The 19422-nt window shown below is 44.7% G+C and overlaps 1 protein-coding gene across 3 annotated transcripts in view; it reads right to left on the bottom strand.

Annotated features, from left to right (window-relative positions):
* Positions 1 to 13183, bottom strand: part of KANSL1 (KAT8 regulatory NSL complex subunit 1) — a 174882-nt gene extending 161699 nt beyond the window's left edge. Inside the window, exons 1-2 of one of the 3 annotated variants that reach the window (XM_034755769.1) lie at positions 12464 to 13183; positions 11785 to 11914 (exon numbers count right to left, since the gene is read on the bottom strand). The gene's annotated coding sequence lies outside the window, so the exon portion shown is untranslated. Of the gene's footprint in view, positions 1 to 11784 lie in introns of all 3 variants that reach the window. The other 2 variants (XM_034755768.1, XM_034755772.1) reach the window with 2 other exon arrangements.
* Between the last annotated feature and the right edge of the window lie 6239 nt (positions 13184 to 19422).

Raw genomic sequence — 19422 nt, 5'->3', positions numbered from 1 at the left:
GGGGGGGAGGGAGGGGATGCGCAGCGCCCCCGCCGGCCGCCGAGCGCACTGCGCCCGCGCCGCCTGCCCGCAGCCAGGGGGCCCCGTTGAGCCGCCAGGCGGAGTGCGCGGGCCGCGCGCTCCCGAGCCAGCAGCCGGCGGCCGCCGCGCGCGGCACTGCGGCGCCGGGCCATGCAGCAGCCGCGCGGGGCGGTACTGGCGGGGCCGGAGCGGCTGCCCGGCCCGTGCCCCCAGGGACGAACCCGGGGAGTGTTTGCGGATCACAGTATTGGCCCGTGGAGCCAGGCACTGGAGGGCCTGGCCTGGCCCCGGGCCCGCACAGCCCAGTGCTATTGTCCTGCTGGTGCAGTCAGGCGCCACTTACGCTGCAGCGCAAGCGGCTGCTCCCCGGGCAGAGCACCCGCTGGCCGCCAGAGGGCGTGCCTCCAACACGCATGCGCCGCATGCCCGCCCTGTTCAGAACAGCAGCCCTGAGCAGGGACGGGTCTGCAGGGGCCGCAGAGCGTGCTGGGAAGTGTAGTCCTCTCATAACCCCCTGCTCTCTTAAGGCATCAGTTCTTTGCAAGCTCAGTTAGAACAGTCCCAGGGTAGCCCAGCCTGTAGCTTAGACACAGTCCCAGGGACACACCGCATGCACTGTTGGCACCGGGGACTCTAACGACTCAGTCAAGCATTCACCAAAATTATGCACCAACAAGAGCGAGATTTTTAAAGACTCTTAATCCATCCCAAAAGAAATTCTTCCTCCAAAGGAGGACTGTAGCAAGGCCAATATGGTACTTCTGTAAATACAAAGTGTTGCTTGGAACAGGAAATTGAACTTGCAGTTTTCAGCAAAATTCCGAGTCACATGAACCTCTTAGCAGCCTTAATGTTTTAAAACACCCTAAACCAGGGATCGGCAACCTTTGGCCAGTTTGTTTACCTGCCACGTCCGCAGGTTCGGCCGATCGCGGCTCCCACTGGCCGCGGTTTGCCGCTCCAGGCCAACGGGGGTGGTGGGAAGCAGCAGCCAGCACATCCCATGGCCCGCACCACTTACCGCCACCCCCATTGGCTTGGAGCGGCAAACCGCGGCCAGTGGGAGCCACGATCAGCCGAACCTACCAACGCGACAGGTAAACAAACCGGCCTGGCCCCCCAAGGTGCTTACCTTGGCGAGCCGCGTGCCAAAGGTTGCCTATCCTTGCCCTAAACAAATCTACTAGTATGACCACCTGTGTCTGCAGGGATGAACTGCAGGCACCACAACATCATGCTGCAATGCTGGTGCATCAGCATGTAATGACATAACCTTATCAATATATTAGGACATGGCAACATGTGCCCTGTGACTAAACCATTAAGCATTGTAGAACAGAGTCATTTAAAAAAAAAAAAAAAGCCATCACAGAAGACCTGCAGTGTGTAACAATTGTTTCCTATAGTAATACAGAAGCTCAAAATAGTGCAGCTTATAAATGTTGCTGAGGTTCAGTCTTAGTTCAATACTGTGTTTTCTGTTGGTATAAAAGAGAGAGGTGTTCCTCGAGTGAGCTAAGCAATTTCAAGCAAAGATTGGTGTGCTGCACAGATGCTGATTCAAATACACATCAGCTGAACCTTAATCACATCAAAATATATCTACTACGTGATACGTTTTTATCTTGATTGAAAGTAAACATGTACTATAGGAAACAACACTATACAACTACCTTAAAAATTGCACAGCAGGCAAAAATGAACTACTGCAACAAAACCCTTCTTACTTAGTTCTGCAAAAGTAAGTGCAGCAATCCTGAAAGGCATATTAGAGATTTTTTTTGGTGAGAACTTATTCAAAGCTTATTTAAACAGTTTCCTATTTAAGGGAAGGGAGGGAGATTTCTCTAGAACAGAATTTGGACTGTGTCACTTTGTCACATGTCAGAGAGAGAGAGAGAGAGAGAGAGTGTGTGTATTAATGAGAGTGAGGATAATACATTTAAAAAACAGAAAAGGGCACAATAGTAAACTTAGAAGAAAGGCAATAGTTAAAAATAGGAAAACAACATTTTCAAAAGGCATGGTTAACAAATAGAAAAGGGAACAAAAGCTAAAATTAGTAAATATTAAAGAGGTTTATTTTAAAAACAAAACAACCTCAGTAGAGGGGCAGCTGGGGAGAGTGTTATATAGTTTAAATGACAGGTCTCTTAAATGCCATATTTATCACCCAGACTATTTTCTTTATGCATTGTTTCCTTCATGTGTCTCACCCCTCCCCCCCTTTTTTTGTCTGCTGTCTTTATAAAAAGTCTATACGCTTCAGGGCAGAGACTCTGACTTCCTATATTTTTGTACAGCATCTACCACGTCTGATATTTTAATAAAATGTTAGGTTTAGAAACTGGCTAATCCTTTGGGCCTTATTACTTTAATCATATCCACACAGGTACACTCTTCCGCCCGCATGGAGTCCCAATGACTTCAATGAGGCTCCACATAGGTGCAAGGGCCTGCCCATGTGGCTCTGATTGAAGGAATGAGGCCTTTGTGTTTAACTCCTTAAATGTGACCCAAAAAGGAAAAAAAAATGGATTTTCCCTCCCATCCCCATCCTTTTACATGTTATGTCCAAGGAAAGCCTTATTTTATTTTTAAATCCCTGCTGGTTTTTACATGATATTCAGGTCTTGTCCCTATAGTGTCTTCCAGGAAAAAAAAAATAGGCAGTCAACTGATAAACTAGTTGTACTATCACAATTATTAAGGAAGTGAAAGCTGAGTGACAGAGGAAATTATTTTTAGTCACTGTTTAAAACTTGGGGGAGGAGCTGAGCTTGTTTAGTTTTGATACCACTTATTTAGTTCAAACGCCTGCCAAACAGTTGGAATGAAGTTCTTTGAAAGATTCATTACCTGACCTTCAATTAAGGAAAGAAAAAGCTCCTCAGGTCTTTGAATTTCCAAGAGATCTCCAGCAGAAACAGGAAAAAACAAAGACTTGATATTCCTGAAATCACTATCTGGTGTTCTATTCATTTCTTAAACACTACAATAATAAAAACATAAAAGAATACAATAATCTCTTGGGGGGGGGGACAGGAATGGGGGAGACTAGGTAACTTAAAAAATGACTAGTTTCCTGTGTTTCAGATGAACTGCTGGGGAGGGAAGGGGTTGGCTATGTAAAAAGCTTCAGGGTGCTAGGAAACAGGACCATGACTCTTGGGATGAGCCAATTTTAACCCATCTCTGCTGTCTCTGGAGCCCCCATTCCATCCATGTGCCTGAAGCATCCTGCCACTGTACTTTGCTGGCTCCCATATTGTGCTTCAGGCCCGGAAGTGGCATACATCAGCATCTGAAGCGAGGGGTGGGAGCAACCTTTGGAGAGAAGGCTGTCAGCAGAGTTAAATAAGAAGCAGGTATCTACCCTTTGCGGAGCACTTCTTTTAGTATTTAAAAGGTGGGACTAGGGGTCACGTAAGAGACATGGAAGGGAGGCGAGTCAGGGGCTAAATTTAACTCTGCTTAGAACTTTCAGAATGAATCTGTTTCAGCTGAGGATTCTAAGGGCCAATTCCTGCATTTACATCTTTCACACTTTTATAATGAGTTAATGCTAGAAGGACCAGACTCTTAGAAACATATTTTATAGGTCTGATTCTCAATTACACGGCTAGATTATTTGGCCTTATGTGGGGAAACCCTCTTCTGCTCCAGTTGCAAATGAAATACCCACTGCTAGAGCAGTATAGAGGGGCCTTAATGCAAAATGAGAATCGGGTCCTGTGTGTTGTATAACTACACTGCAAAATCCACTACCATATGGGCCACTACAACAGCCCCCTGCACTGAACAAAAAAGGTACCCAGCTAGTATGCAACTAAACCCTGATACTGAAAACATTTATATACATGCTTAACTTTAATGTGGATCTACAGCCCCTGCCTTCAATGGGGCTTCTCACATGCTTAACTTTCAACATTAAGAAATCACAGGATCAGGATCCTAGTGCATATTTTCATTTGCAGTTAACCCTGTATCGTAATTACGATACCACTAGCTGTGTAGAAGATGGACCTCCAGAACCCATCAAGAGACAGCGGGTTATACAGAAATTAGCTTGGGACCAACAATCACACTCTAAAGTTATACTCTGGACTCCACCACTGATTCACTGCCCTATCCTACTTTACCTCTCTGCATCTCAGTTTCCCCATCTGTAAGTTGATTATACTTAGCTACTTCACAGGACAGTTGGGAGCAAATGACTATACAGTGCTTGACATGTTCAAAGCACTGTACAAGTGCTAATTATCAATGATGCTTCTTAAATAGCAGATGGGCCATTAGTGAGCAATCAGAAGAACCCTTTTTCTGAGGCCTGGTCTACACACAGATTTTGTACTGGTAAAACTATTTCAGTTAGGGGTGTGATTTTTTTTTTTACCACCACATAGTTATACCAGTGTGACCCCTATCATAGATGCAGTATATAAAAAAAAAAAAGTAACCTTAACAGGGGATTAGATGTTGAGGACACAAAAAATTACAAGAGGGAAATCAGTGGGAGAATCTACTCAACACTGTAGCTGTCTATACACAAATGCAAGGAAGACCTGGAAGTATTAGTACATACGATAAATTATGACTTAACTGGCATCACAGAGGCTTGGTGAGATAAGTCTCATGACTGGAATACTGGTCTAGAGGTATACAGCTTCTTCAGGAAGGAAAGGCAGGGTAAAAGGGACGAGGTATGCATTATACATCAAGAATATATATATACTTGTTCTGAGGTCCAAAAGAAGGTGGCAGCAGACCAATTGAGAATCTGAGTAAAGAGAAATGGAGTAAAAAATAGGGGTGGTGTCATGGTAGGGGACTACTAAAGGCCACCAAATCAGGAAGAGGAGGTGGATGAGGCACTTCTAGAACAAACTACAGAAATCTCCAACACACAAAACCTGGTAGTAATGGGAGGGGAAGGACTTTAATTACCCAGACATCTGTTGGAAAAGTAATGTGTCAAAACACAAATTTTCCAGCAAGTTCTTGGAATGTACTGGGGACAGCTTTTTATTCCAGGAAGTGGAGAAAGGAACCAGGGGGACAGCCATTTTAGACTTGAATCTGACCAATGGGGAGGAATTGCTAGAAAATCTGAAGACGGAAGACAATTTGGGTGAAAGTGATCATGAAAATCTTAATTCTAAGGAAAGGAAGGAGTGAGAATAACAGAATAAGGATAATGGACTTTAAAAAAAAGCAGACTTTAATACAATCAGGGAGCAGGTAGTAAGGTCCCATGGGAAGAAAATCTAAGGAGTTCAGGAGAGTTGGAAGGAGATAATATTAAAGGCACAACTACAAACTACCCCGATGCAAAGGAAAGATAGAAAGAACAGTAAGAAGCCAATATGGCTCCATCAGGGGCTCTTTAGGACTTGAAAATCTAAAGTGAATCGTACCAAAAGTGGAAACATGAACATATTGTTAAGGAGGGGTACAAAAAAATAGCACAAACATTCAGGGACAAAATCAGAAAAGCTATGGCACAATATGAGTTATACCTAGCACAGGACACAGAAGGCAATAAGAAGAGGTTCTTCAAATACATTAGGAGCAAGACAAAGACAAAGGAAAGTATAAGTCCTCAACTTAGCTGGGAAGAAGACCTAATAACTGGTGATATCCATAAAGCTGAGGTGTTTCATGTCTATTTTGTTTCAGTCTTCACTCAAAGGATTAGAGGTGACCAGATGCTTGACAAAATTAATACTAACAAGGGGGAAGGAATGCAAACCAAAATAGGGAAAGAACAGGTTAAATAATATTTAGATACGTTAGATGTATTCAAGTCGGCAGGGCCTTCTGAAATTCATCCTACAGTACTTAACGAACCAGCAAAAACAATCTTTGACAACTCCTGGAGGACAGGTGAAATCCCAGAATACTGGAGAAGGGGAATTTTTAGTCTTGAGAAAAGAAGACTAAAATGGGACCTGGTAACAGTCTGCAAATATGTTAAAGGCTGTTAGAGGAAAGTGGATCAATTGTTCTCCAGGTCCAGTGAAGGTAGATACAGAAGTAACAGACTTAATCTCCAGCAACAGAGATTTAGTTTAGATATTAGGGCAAACTTAACTATAAGGGTAGTTAAGTTTGGAATAGGTTTCCAAGGGAGGTTGTGGAATCCCCATCACTGGAGGTTTTAAAAAAATGACTAGGACAAACATCTGTAATGGGTTGGTCTAGGTTTACCTGACCTTACACAGTGCAGGGTGCTGGACTTGATTACTTCTCAAGGTCCCTTCCAGCCCTACATTTATGTGATTTTATAACCAGCATAAAAGGTGCCTTATAACATATAGCTTACTCCTGTTCCTGTACAGCAGGGGTGAGGAACCTTTTTTCTAGCATGGGCCATTGACGCATATCACAAATCAGTCGGTGGCCACACACAGCCCCACAAGGAGTGGGGGCGCGGAGGCTTGAGGCTCCCCTCCTGCAGAGGAGTGAACCAGTGGTCGCGGCTCCAGCCATGCGGGTGGGCACAGAGGCTTGGGGCTTCCCTAGGTTCTGGTGGGCGGGGGGGGGTGCCAGAAATGAGTTCAGGGTGTGGGAGGGGACTCTGAGTTGGGGACAAGGGTTTTGGGGTGCATGAGCAGGCTCAGGGCTGGGGTCGGGGATTGGAGTGCGGCTCCGACTGGCGGTGTGGGCTCTGGGGTGGGGCCAGTGATGGAACAGAGAGTTGCGGTGCAGGAGGAGGTCTGGGTGCAAGCTCTGGGTGGAGCTTGGGTGCAGGACGGGGCTCCTGGCTGAGATAGGGGGTTAGGGTGCAGGAGACGGTGTGGAGGGTGCAGGCTCTGGCCAGGCGGCTCCCGGTTGGCAGCACAGTAGGGCTAAGGCAGGCTCCCTGCCTGCCCTGGCTCTGTGCTGCTCTGCTTCCTGAGGTGGCTGACATGTCCATCCCCTAGGCGGAGGGGCCAGGCAGCTCTGCGTGGTGCGTGCTGCCTGCACCTGCAGGCGCCGCCCCTGCAGCTCCCATTGGCCACGGTTCCCAGCCAATAGGCGCTGCGGAGCCAGCACTGGGGGCAGCATGCAGAGCTTCTCTGATCACCCCTCCGCTTAGGGGCCGTAGGCACATGGTGGCGAGCTGGCGCTCACAGCTCCAGCCCTAGCCCTGCGGGGGTGGATGCCAAGGTCAGGGTGTCCAGCCCCCAGAGACTTGCCGCAGGCCGGATGAAAAGAAACAGCGGGCCGGATCCAGCCCGTGGGCCGGAGATTCCCCACCCCTGCTGTACAGGAATTAATTATACCTATATAAGCACTTTTTATACTTGTTAACTGACAATGGGCCAGCCAATGGGAGCTGAGGGGGGGGGGGAAATGACAGTGCCACCAGGCGAGAACCACGTGGAGCCACTTGCACGCCTCCACCTAGGAGCCAGACATGCTGCTGGTCGCTTTCAGGGCGCAGCGCAATCCCAGGACAGGCAGGAAGCCTGCCTTAGCACCCCCGCTGCACCACTGACCGGGAGCCGCCCAAGGTAAACCCAATCCCCTGCCCCAGCCCTGAGGCCCCGCCCCACCCAGAGCCCCTTCCTGCACCCCAAACTCCTCATCCCCAGCCCCACCCCAGAGCCTGCACCCCCAGCCCAGAGTCCTGACCCCTCCCACCCCCCAACCCTCTGCCCCAGCCCTAAGCCCCTCCCACACCCCAAACCCCTCTGCCCCAGCTCCGTTGGATCACAGGCATCAACAATTTTCTTCAACTGGATCGCCAGAAAAAAACGTAATCCTGCACCAAATGTAAAGCCATTGCCACCTGGGACACCAGAAAGGTGAAGGCTAGTTGTGTTATGGGAATGATGCTTTCAGTTTTTAAGGGTGGATCTACACTAGGAACTTTTGTATTCTTTCTTTAGCACCAGTGCAGCTCCACTGATGTTGACAATGGTGGAAGTATTAGTGTAGACATCAGGCAGGTATTTTAACCATGATGTTGCCTAATCCTGTTCTGTAGAGTAAAATGATACAGTGGTAAACGTATCTGCATCCATTCTACACAAGTGCTTCCACTTCTGGTAGCAACAGTGGAGCTGCACATGTGCTAGAAAACATATAAAAGGTTTAGAAGCATTAGCTAGTTGTTAACAGGAATGGAGCGTAGTTCATCTGTTAAAAGAAAGTGCCTGGAGTAGCCAGCCCAAAAGGAAAAAGAGCAGTTGAAAGTCTTCCAATACTTCTTTATCCTTACCAAAAGGAGACTACAGCCCCTGCCTCAGGCTAATAGCAACATTTTTTTTTTTTTTTTAAAACTGATTTGACTTTCTACAAATAATGTCTTTTGCTTTTTCTCATCTTCTGAGGCAACAGAAAATCTGGGAATTTCGAGACAGTGACAGCCTTCAGTGGTTAATAAAGATTCATATGCTAGAAGTCTTCCCTGTTTTACTAGCAACCCCTTAGATTAACAACAATAGTTGTAAAAGTCTGTTACTTTTCACAATTGACGCTGTTGGTTTATCTTTAACAGGTCACTCTGATTAAACAATAAAACTAGACTGGCCAATTTCACTGTTTTTCCATCAGTTTCCACTTCCTAGTCTTCTACCCTATTAACCTGTGTCTCTCTCCCACCCTCAACCACAATTTGTTCTTTCTGCTGCTGCTCTTGGGAGTCAGGGACAAGACGCTCAAGTTCTGTGTGACTAAATCTCCCTCCTGAGGTCATGTGTGTATGAACTATAAGAAGTCTCACATAAGGAGCTACACTAGACTTGACGCTGTGCTTAAGGATGACCTCATCTTCTGCACTCACATCTGCATTAATGCAAAATCATTGCATATAATCTGTGATATCTCAATACAAGTTTAGGGAAACCTATCATTTATTGAGGGAATAAAGCAATAATGACAAGACACAAAAGTTTTATCAGACACCAACTAGCTGAGAACTAGAACTAGTAGCCAGCAGCAACACAAAAGATAAGTGGGTGCAGGGACACCGCTTCCCCCCAGGAAAGTGCAAGGATATCCCCTTGGTGAAGCCCAGCCCCATTCCAAAAATGCTGGGAATGTGCTGAAAGTCCTAACAAGATGCTGTGCCTGTATCCTTCTTGAAGAGCTATATTTTTATCATTATCAAATGCTTACTAGCCAGAGGATGTGAACCACTTGCTTCAAACACATCCTCTCACCCAGACCTTTCTGACTACTGGAAGGCAGAAGAAAATAATTCTCTCCTTCTTATACCTACCCCAGAGCCTCATGATTCTAGTGATGGGAGGTTGCCTTCATTACTCTACCCTTTCCATAGCCTCCATTTTTTGGTTCTCTCTCAGCCACCAAGAACAGCTCAGGTTACTTAACTCTGGTGCTATTTAATAATTTTTCCAAGCTGCAGCATGAAGCCGACAGTTTGTCCATTTCACTGAGGCCTACTGGGCCCTGAATATCAGCAATTAAACTGACCAGAATCTTCTCATATTACATCACACTCAAGACATAAGGCTGACTAAATTTCATTTTATAAGGTGTTCCAGGATATCTGTATCTAGGCATCACAGGGCATTAAATACCTATGGCAAACTCTTACCTAGTTTTCAATATATATTTTCAAACACATCTAGGCCTGCTTTTCATAGCTGCTGGTCACCTATAGCTCCCATCAACAGAAGTTACAGGAGCACAGCACCTTGGAAGTGGGGGTGGAGGAGGGAGGGAAATCACACTGCTAAAATGTAGCGGCAACCTCCAAAAACTTGTAGCAGAGAACTAAAATACACCTCTACCCCAATATAACGCTGTCCTCAGGAGCCAAAAAATCTTACCGTGTTATAGGTGAAACTGCGTTGTATCGAACTTGCTTTGATCCGCCAGAACGCACAGACCCGCCCCCCCCCGGAGCACTGCTTTACCGCGTTATATCCGAATTTGTGTTATATCGGGTCATGTTATATCGGGGTAGAGGTGTAAATAGTATTAGGGTTTTATGTTGTGTATGTATTTACAACATCAACAACAGCATAGGAGTCTATACTGTTATGCTGACCAGCTGGTGATCAATCACTAGTGTAGACTTGTCTCAATATCCATATGAATGGATAAACTATTTTACTGTAACAGAACTTGTTATAAATTCCACCCTACGCAATCCCACTGAAGGCAGGGTCATTCATTTGTTGGCTTTCATGACAACTAAGAAAAATGCTTAGTATGGGGAAGGATTGTGACCCTTTCTCCTTTTATGACTGTTGCCCTTTTTGATTTTTATTAAATGCATACAACTTGGCCAAACACATTGTAATCCTGACATTATAATAATCAAAACTACTAATATAATGCTTTACTTTTTCAAAGCGGTGTACAAATATCAACTAATCCTCACAACCCCTTTTTCAGGCACATCAGTATTATCCTCATTTTACAGATGGCGAAAACAAGGCACAGAGAGTTGAAGTGACTTACCCATCCCAAACAGTGACTCAGCAGAAGACTACGGATTAGAATTTTAGATTTCCTGGGCCAATGCTGAGTACATTAGATCATGCTGACATGCATATGCAAAACTCTGTGGGAATTACAAGCACGTGTAACAATACCAGGATCCGTGTCAGCAGAGCAAAGAGAATATGACAGCCATATACAAGCATTTGAGGGGCATACACAACAAAGATATATTATTTTGGGGAGAATCAAGTAGGAACCTAGGACCAGTGGGATAAATCTAAAGAGGCAAAAAAAAGGTTGAATATCAGGAAACATTTCCTAACAGTGAAATCAGTCAGACTGAAGCAGTGGAAGCTCCACTTAATAAGTCAATTAAAACTAGGATGAACAAAGCATTAGCCAGAACACCTTAAGGATCAATCCTGCACTAAGTGGAGTAATGGGGGCTGTATTAGATTAAACAAGATGGGACTTAGTAGATGTGCTCCATTCCCCTGCAGTCTTTATTATTTCTAAAATGTTTCAAATGTCCCAGCAATATTCTGCCTATGTATAAAGTGTTCCCCTCATCAAGCCCTATCAAGTGTTTACAAAAGACAAACAAAATCAAAAGACTTGGTCGTAGCAGGTTATAACTTCATACAGTGGGAGTGGCGTTGGCAACATGGAGACACTGTGTCAATTTTAATGCATTTGGCAATCTCCAGATAGATTTTCTGTCCTGCTTATCAGCTTTTTCAGACTGAGTTGATTTACACTCTGGAAAATAATTTCTACTAATTCTGTAAAATTATTAAAAATATTACAGACGTTATTGCCAGGATATTTCCGCCGGGACTACCTAACTACGAATTTACAACATACAGTGACCACCCAAATACGCTATGCTTAGTTCAAAGTGTCAAGAGTTGATATAGCATTTCTGGTACCATGCTGAGTGATCCTGAAATACTTAACTAAAATTATAGTTATTAATAGTTTTTTAAAAGATTACATTCACACTTAAAAAATACACACACACACACACACCTAAAATAAAATAAAACACCAGACGTTATTGCATTTTTCCAATTTTAGATAAATGATTTTCTTCCTCAAAAAGAGATCAAATCTAGATATGGAAAGTTAACTTTTGTTTGAGCTATATTCCTGGATCTCCATTTTCTGGTTAAATATTTCTCATGGAAGTGACAGAGGGGTCCTGTTTTTTAAACCTTTCCTGAGAATAAACAGCGCCATCAGAATTCTAAACAAAGACTTCAGATACCACGGTGCTTTTCACAATTCAGGCATTTCTGTATTGAGTACAACTCTGAAAAAAATGTACCATTATAAAAATGAAGAGATGACAGGTCCTACCTTGCAGGACATCTTGATAGAATCCATAGTGTCTGGGGCAGTTCAGAAGGGACTCTTAATCTTTCCAGATCCAACCACGTTCTAGTAGTTCTGCAAATCTTTCTTATTTGAAGAAGTGGAAATCTGGTATCTGTAACAAAAACAAATTAATTAGGTGAAAGAAATATAGCTCACGAACAACTTGCCTTGGGGGTGGGGGGGAATAATCAGGATTTAGGAAGAAATAGATTTATCATCACCACCTTACCCCAGAAAGGAAGACTACAGAGCAAACACACAAAACAAACTGTGTAAAGAATTATACTTGGAAAACTAGACACAACTCTGTAAACTTCTGGAGGACAAAACAGTTGGAAAGTACAGACAAAAATCTGCACACTATATAGATTAATGATTCAGGTAGAGATCAAAGTAATGTAAAAATTTATGGTATTTAAGCACCTAACTCCCTTAGGCTCTTATGAAAATCCCATTTTAGGAAATTCCCTCCATGTTAAATTACACCTTAATCACTTAATTTCATATCACATTTACAAATGCCTGCCATCCACTGAAATACATTTATTTTTCAGGATAAGGACTTCGCGGGTGGGGGAGGGCAATAGTTTACAACAACAAAAAAGTCATATGGTTATTTCTGATGTGGTTTTGTTTGTTTGAAATTGTTCTAGAAACCCACCTTGAGAGTCTGGAATTTGCCATTTTTAAAAATGTTTGGATAAAATGGAGGATTGCAAAAGTGGGGGGGGGGGGGAATCTACAAATATTTTCTCTCTCATTTCCTACAAATTAGTATCTGAAGTCTTTACAGACTCTATGCCAGGTTTGCTTCTTGTGGCGCTTTGCCATGTTAGTGCCAGAGCCTCCTTCTCGCCTTCTTTTGCTCCTGTAAATTCCTTAGGGATCGTTGGGATTTTGCACGTCTGTGGTCATTTTGTTTCCTTAACACAAGTAAACAAACAAAACCTAAACGCCCGACGAGAGGCCACAACGGATGAATAGCCTGAAAACTCAAATGCACGGTTCAGCTCGGGAGTTATAAACTGTCCTTGCGCCAGGCACTTGAAACCCTCTTCAAATACGACGCCAACCCAGAGCCTGTCTAAACCCCCCAGCCCCCTCCTGTGTATCCGACCTGCAAGGAGGCGATCCGGGATCTCAGCAGGCGGCTGGCCCAGGTTAGATCTCATTCCCGGCCCACCCTGCGGATGCCCCCTGCCCGATACCCCAGCCCTGCTCCAGCAGCTCCCAGCATTTGGCCTGCTCGCTTAGCCATCACCATTGTTGCAAATGCAACAAAATATCTCTTCGTTTTGTGTGTAACCGAGCAGCTGCAGATCTTCCCCTTGGTATTTGCGTGCAATGTCTGGGTTCAAAGTGAATGCTCTCTCCCCCCCTTTCTTCCTCCCCCCCCCCAACCCAAACTCACTTTCTGGCTGTGCAATAATCATTCCTCCTTCTTCCCCCTCCCCCCGCCTTGGCCTGGTGAATTAGCTCTCAGCAATCGCTCCTCTCTGCCTGCCTGGAACAGGCACAGCCGCTGGGCTCATCGCAGAGCAGCAGGAATCAGAGGCGATCAGACAAAGTTCTGGCCCTCCCCCCACCCCCAGCCCCCCCAGCCCAACTGACTCCTCATACAAAGTTGCAGGACTGGGGCTCCTAGCACTACTTGGCCTGTTGTCTATGGCAGCACCATAGGGGGTGATCGGTCCCTCTGCCAGCCACACGCTCCCTCTCTCCCGGCAACATGCACTTGCAAAGCTACAGCCCCCCCACTGCCTTGCACCGCCACCCCTCTGCCTGCCCTGCCCAGTGCTCCCCGGCCCGTCGCTTCACAGCCCCCTTTTAGCCCCCTTCCCCGATTGCACCAGCTCCAGCTTCTGCTCCCACATCCCAGCACCTACCTGCACAGCTCAACCAGCCTTGAAGTGGGGATCTTCCGCCCTCCTCCCTTCCCATTGGCCGTGGGGAGGGCATGTGCCGGTGTGGTTGGACGAGGGGGTGTCAGTCAGAAGCAGGGGGTGGGGCGGGAGGGGTGATTGATGCTGGTGGCTCGGCTTGTCCCTGCCTCTGCTTGTGTTTCCCGGAGATGTTGGAAGGGGGGGAGGGCTGCATGGGGCAACCAGGCAGGGCCCATCACCTGGATCAGCCCCCCCCCCCCCCAACTCACTCACCCTCATGCTTGAATTAGATCAGGGGCAAACTACACAGCTGACCCTCGCCCCACAGTGCTGTGAATGCAGATACTGTGTGAAATGGGGAGGGGGAGTAAATGCCCCTGTCATGCAGAAGGATGGCAAGAAAGGGGGGATCCTGTTGCTCTCAGCATTGTCGGCTCCTGAGGGTAGAGGAACCACATTTGCCTCAGAGTCAGAGTCCTCTGAAGACAAAATGTCTCTGATATTTTGGAGCTGAGATTGGGTTTGATAAACACCAGTATATGCCATCACACCACTTCAGGGCCCAAAGGGGGAAGGAAAATCTGGGGAGTGACTGTAATGTTACAGCACACAGCTCTGAGCTGGGGAACACAGAGAAGAGGGAGATGGAAAAGCAGGAGGATTCCTGCAGTTAGGGTGACCATGTGTCCCTGAATATTTTTCAGCATCTGTCCTGTTGGTTTTACAAGAAAATCAAAAGTGTTTTTTCCTGTTGTTGGCACATAACCTGTTAGCAATTCCCCCAAAGACTGTCTCCCTGAAGAGACTAGCTGAGCCAGGGCGCTTGTTATTAGGCTAAGTGCAAAAGCCCCACAAGGATTGTCCACTACCCTATCTGTCACACAGTGGAGGCCCTGACACAATACTTTCCAATGATCATCCACATCCACATAAACCAAGAGTAAGCGAAACCTGAGTGGTGATGCGACACCATGCGCCAGGTTGCAATGCCCAGAGAAGAGCCGCTGCTGTATGGTGGGTATGGAGTGGGCTTGCTTTCCAGGAACTCCTTCCCCCAGCCACCACCACCGGGACCTCCCTTCCTCAAACAGCCAGGATTAGGGTTGTAGTGCCAGGGCACAAAGTGTAGCTGCAAGTGGTCAGTCCCTCCTTAGCAGTTTAGCAAAGTGCACCCATTTAATTGGCAGGTGCCATCTGCCCCTGGTTTTTAACATGTTAAAATCCTAGTGCAGACAAGGCAAATTGCATTTTTAACTCATTAGCCTGATAGGCTCTTCCCTAGGTATTACCTTGATCTGCTAACATGTTAAAACTACAAGTTACCTTATCAACACTAGGATGCTAACACATATCAGAACACACACATTCTTTCCTAGCAAAGGCAAGCCCTTTATGTTGTTTTTTCCTGTTATACTGTAAATTTCTTAATTTTCAATGGAGTAAGTGTGATTTCTGCTGCTGTAGCAGCTTATTCAATAATAACATTTCAGATCAAGGGTAAGAATCCATGTCCAGGAGACCCAGGATAGGAAAAGCTGATTTTTTAGTGCAGGTAAAGTGAGTCTCTCACATTTTCTATCCAGAGATTTTTCAGCTGGGGCATAAGTAACATACAGTTGATAAACTTTCAGCTTTCAAGAGGTCTTTACATCTCCAGTTGTCCTCCCTCCCACCTCTCGGGATCAGAAGACAAAGAAGGCCAACCATTTTTAAGTATGAGACCCTTTCTGAAGTGTACGACTACAAATGCTAAATTGTTAAGTAATCTAATTTATTTTAGTCACTTCACAGTGCAATCTTGTGTTCTGTTTATGTTTAATATTCTTTGCACATAAATGGCCAAATTATTATAACATGCATTGCAATAGGGAGAATCCTACCCAGGGCCTGAGAGCGATTAAATATATTACTCGGTACTCTACAATTTTCAAGGCACTGTTCAACTATTAGGTAGTTAAGCCTCCCAACCCTGCTATGAGATAGGTATAAATATCCCCATTTGGGGAAACTGAAGCAAAGAGAGGATAAGTGACTTATCCAAGGTCAGTCAATGCTAGAGCCAGTATTAGAGCCCCTGGTTTCTAGCCCCATCCTCTAGCCACTCGATCACATCTAAAAGAGTAATGTTTTTGACCTTTAAAATTGAGGAAAGGTGAGCTGTGCCATAAGCCCCACAGGAAACAAGTCCCAATTCCTTGGGACAGCAACACAGAAGGTTTGGGCATCCATTGATCCCCTTGCAATGATGGAACTCAAAAAATCAAGATAGTGCCACCCACCAGCTGAGTCTGACAGAGTCTAATATAGCCAGAGGCTTTGAAATGTGACTATCTGAACATACCAAAATGCAACTGATGTGCAAAAAGGCTGAGATTTTTCTTTTGTGTAAAGTCCAAGATGACAATCATATTGTACAGGATGATATTCCTAAGCTTAAGAGGGAAAGTAGAGAAAGGATACTTGTGCATCAAACATCACTATGTGGAATTCCCTTTCTGTTCTTACTTAGATTTGGAGCCTAATTTTTTTAAATAGGTCTTTAATTTTGTAGGTTACTTGGTAAAGCAGACACCTGGACTATAGAGAATTAATGATCCGTCCTCTCCATAAACCATTCTGGAGGAATTCTAGGATAGAATGATGCTAGAATGGTACCAGATCCGAGGAGTGTTTATACGTTTTAAGAACAGTGGGTTTGTTTAATCTGTTTAGTCAAGGAAGCTGTGTTATTAAACTTCTTAATGGATCATTATAGAAATGTAGCAATCATGTAACAAAGCAGCTTTTACCTTCTAGATATTGTCTTTAGAAAGCGTGACTAAGTTTAGCCTGTATGGATTTGTATGCAGAATTAGATCCTGTGCAAAAACCTTCTTCATTGAGTAGAGATTATTCTTTGCCACGGTGAATAAAAGTTGTTTTCTTGTGGAGACATGAGGATCGGATGCCCCCCAGCTTGTTGAGGTAGGCCAGGACTGTTCTACTGTGTATCATAATAAGGATGTGCTGATTTTAATCCACAGAACCAGGGCTTTGCAGACTGCTTTGAATTCTATTAGTTTGGTGCTGTTCTGCCTCTCTGAGGAGATCAAAATCCCTGGATCATTTGAGGTATAGTGAAATCCTGGACCCCCTTAAATCAATGGCAAAACTTCCACTGACTTCAGTGAGGTCAGGATTTCACCCATAGAGTGGACACCCCCAACTTATGGAGTTCACCCATCGAACTCTGTGATTGCTATTTTTTCTGGTCATCAGCCTTCCAGGGTGAGAGCCACATATCTTCAGAACATCACATTGCACACTATAGCTCTAGCAAAGAAGCAGATTACATCTATGAAAGCAGCCTAAAAGAAGATGTCTGTTAAGAAACAACTTTTTTAAGAACTGCTCCAAGTGTGTTGATTTTTAATACTGTAGGAAAGGACGTCTGACAAGGTGTCCATCCATGCTAGCATGGATTTAGCAAAATCCTTGAGGCCCTTAATGTAGGAGATCGGAATCTCATCGACCTAGGCAAGCCCCATGGAGAAACAGACTAAAGGCTAGAATCCATACAATGACCCTCCTGACCCTGATCTGAGAGGAAAAAGGTATGGCAGGAGAAGCAGGATGATTAATGAATTAAGCCTGCCCTTTATTATTACTTTCTTCCTCTAAATGCAATAAAGAGTTTCTACATTTTCTCCTAGTTTTGTTCTTGACTACCAGGGTCTTAAAACGTGAGGAATTTTAATCAGAGGAAATATTTTAATCTAAAAGGGAAATGTGGGACTCCTCATTACATATGGCACCTGTCTGTATATTTTGAAGGAAAATTGACCTAGCTTTAAACTTCATTTTCCTTTGTCCTGGTGTTACATTTCTGTGGCTCCCCCTCTTTTGTGATATTAGAAGTATGAAGAGGATGATTTTGAACCTCCTAAAGAGCTAGTGAACATGGGTGAAGATGTCTGGGCCATGAAAGCAAGCCCTCGAATGAGAACAGTCTGTAACATCAAAAGAGAAGGCAGCTGAGAAATGAGACAGCCTAGGTAGCACTATAGAGAAAGTTCTTTTCTCCCAAACAAAATAATATCCATCCTAAGGGATCCTGAAAACCCTATTGCCTGATTGATGGATTAGGAAACTAAACAGAATGGGAACCATCACCCAAAATGTTTGGCTGATTGAAAGCAGTCATAGAGGCTGGAGCAAGAGTGACATTACACTTGCTGTGTGTATCAGGGCTACTCTGAAAGTCTCCAATCCCATTTCTAGCAGAGAGTGAGGGAGTGTCTGGCTGAAGTGGCCTGCAGCTGGTAGTGCTGAGGTACTCAAGTCCTGGTGTTTTCTTGGGGAGGCTGGAGGAAGCACTGAATTGGGGCAGGCCAGGGCTGGTTGTGGGAGTCTGCTCTGCTCCCACTGAGGAGCAGGAAGAGGACAGTGCCCGGTGTGCATTCAGCGGCAGTGGAAGCTGAGGCAGGCTTAGGAAGTAGCGTGGTTGCAGTTAGTGGCAGTATAGAATAATAAGAATGAAGGGCTGGAAGGGACCTTGAAAAGTAATAAAGTCCAGCCCCCTGTGTTGAGGTAGGACCAAGTAGATCTAGACCATCTCTGGTGGGGTGTTTGTCCAACCTGTTCTTAAAAACCTCCAATGATGGGGACTCTACAACCTCCCTGGGATAGTTTCCTATTCCGGAGCTTAACTACCCTTACCGTTAGAAAGCTCTTCCTAATATTTCACCTAGATCTCCCTGGCTGCAGATTAAGCCCATTTATTTTCAACCTACTTTCAGTGAACATGGAGAACAATTTATCACTGTCCTCTTTATAACATCCCATAACGTATTTGCAAACTGTTATCCGGTGCCCCTCAGTCTTCTTTTCTCAGGACTAAGCATGCCCATTCCTCCTAGTCAGGTTCTCTAAACCTTTAAGATTGTTGATAATGTCTGAGGTGACCACAGTTGACTAAAATGACCCGTAGGACTGGCTTGGGCGCAGATTTCTAGGCTCCAGGAAGAGGCTTGGTGGCATTGGCAGTGACTTTTTACTGGGTGCTGTTGATTTCCTAGTTCCTTTTCCTTAGTGCAAATCGAGTGGCGAAGCCCAGAGGTACCATTATACCACCCAGGGACTCCCTCTACTCTGGATGCCCTGCCTTTATGGCCCTGTGTACTAGGCTGTAACAACAGGCACTTGGGCCCAAGCATATTTGATGCCAAATTGAATAAGAAGCTTCAAAGAGGATTTAGAAGAATTTTCAGAGGTAATTTTTTTCAGAAAAGGGATTAAAAATATTAAAATCCCCAGTTAATTTTTTTGGGGGGTGATGGACTCCAAAATAAAAAAAAAAAAATTAGATACTGAATGATTTGGGGGCCTTTCCATCCTTATTGGTTTTAAAATGCCTCAAAAAATGTATGAATTGAATTTGGGACCAAAAAATTATTCATTTTACATTCAATTTATTGAGGCTTTTAAATCCCTTTTCTGAAAAAAAAAATTACCTCAAAATTCTTTTCGATGCCTGATGGATTTTGGAGGGCTCCCCCTACCCACCATAAATAAATAAAAGTCAGGCTTTGACAAGAATTTTCTGAGGTGCATTTTTGCAGATTAAGGATTAAAAAGCACCAACTCCTCTGTGAGCCCAACTCAACCCAAGAACTTTTTGGTATCAAATTCAATTTGGTGCCTCCAATAGCCCTTAAAAGGGATTTCCTGAGGTAATTAAAAAAAAGAAAAGAAAAAG

Source organism: Trachemys scripta, chromosome 23 (assembly GCF_013100865.1).
Source record: "Trachemys scripta elegans isolate TJP31775 chromosome 23, CAS_Tse_1.0, whole genome shotgun sequence".
In the NCBI taxonomy this organism is placed as follows: Eukaryota; Metazoa; Chordata; order Testudines; family Emydidae; genus Trachemys; species Trachemys scripta.
Note: the sequence above shows the minus strand (reverse complement) of the source record. Positions and strands in the feature narration are given on the sequence as shown.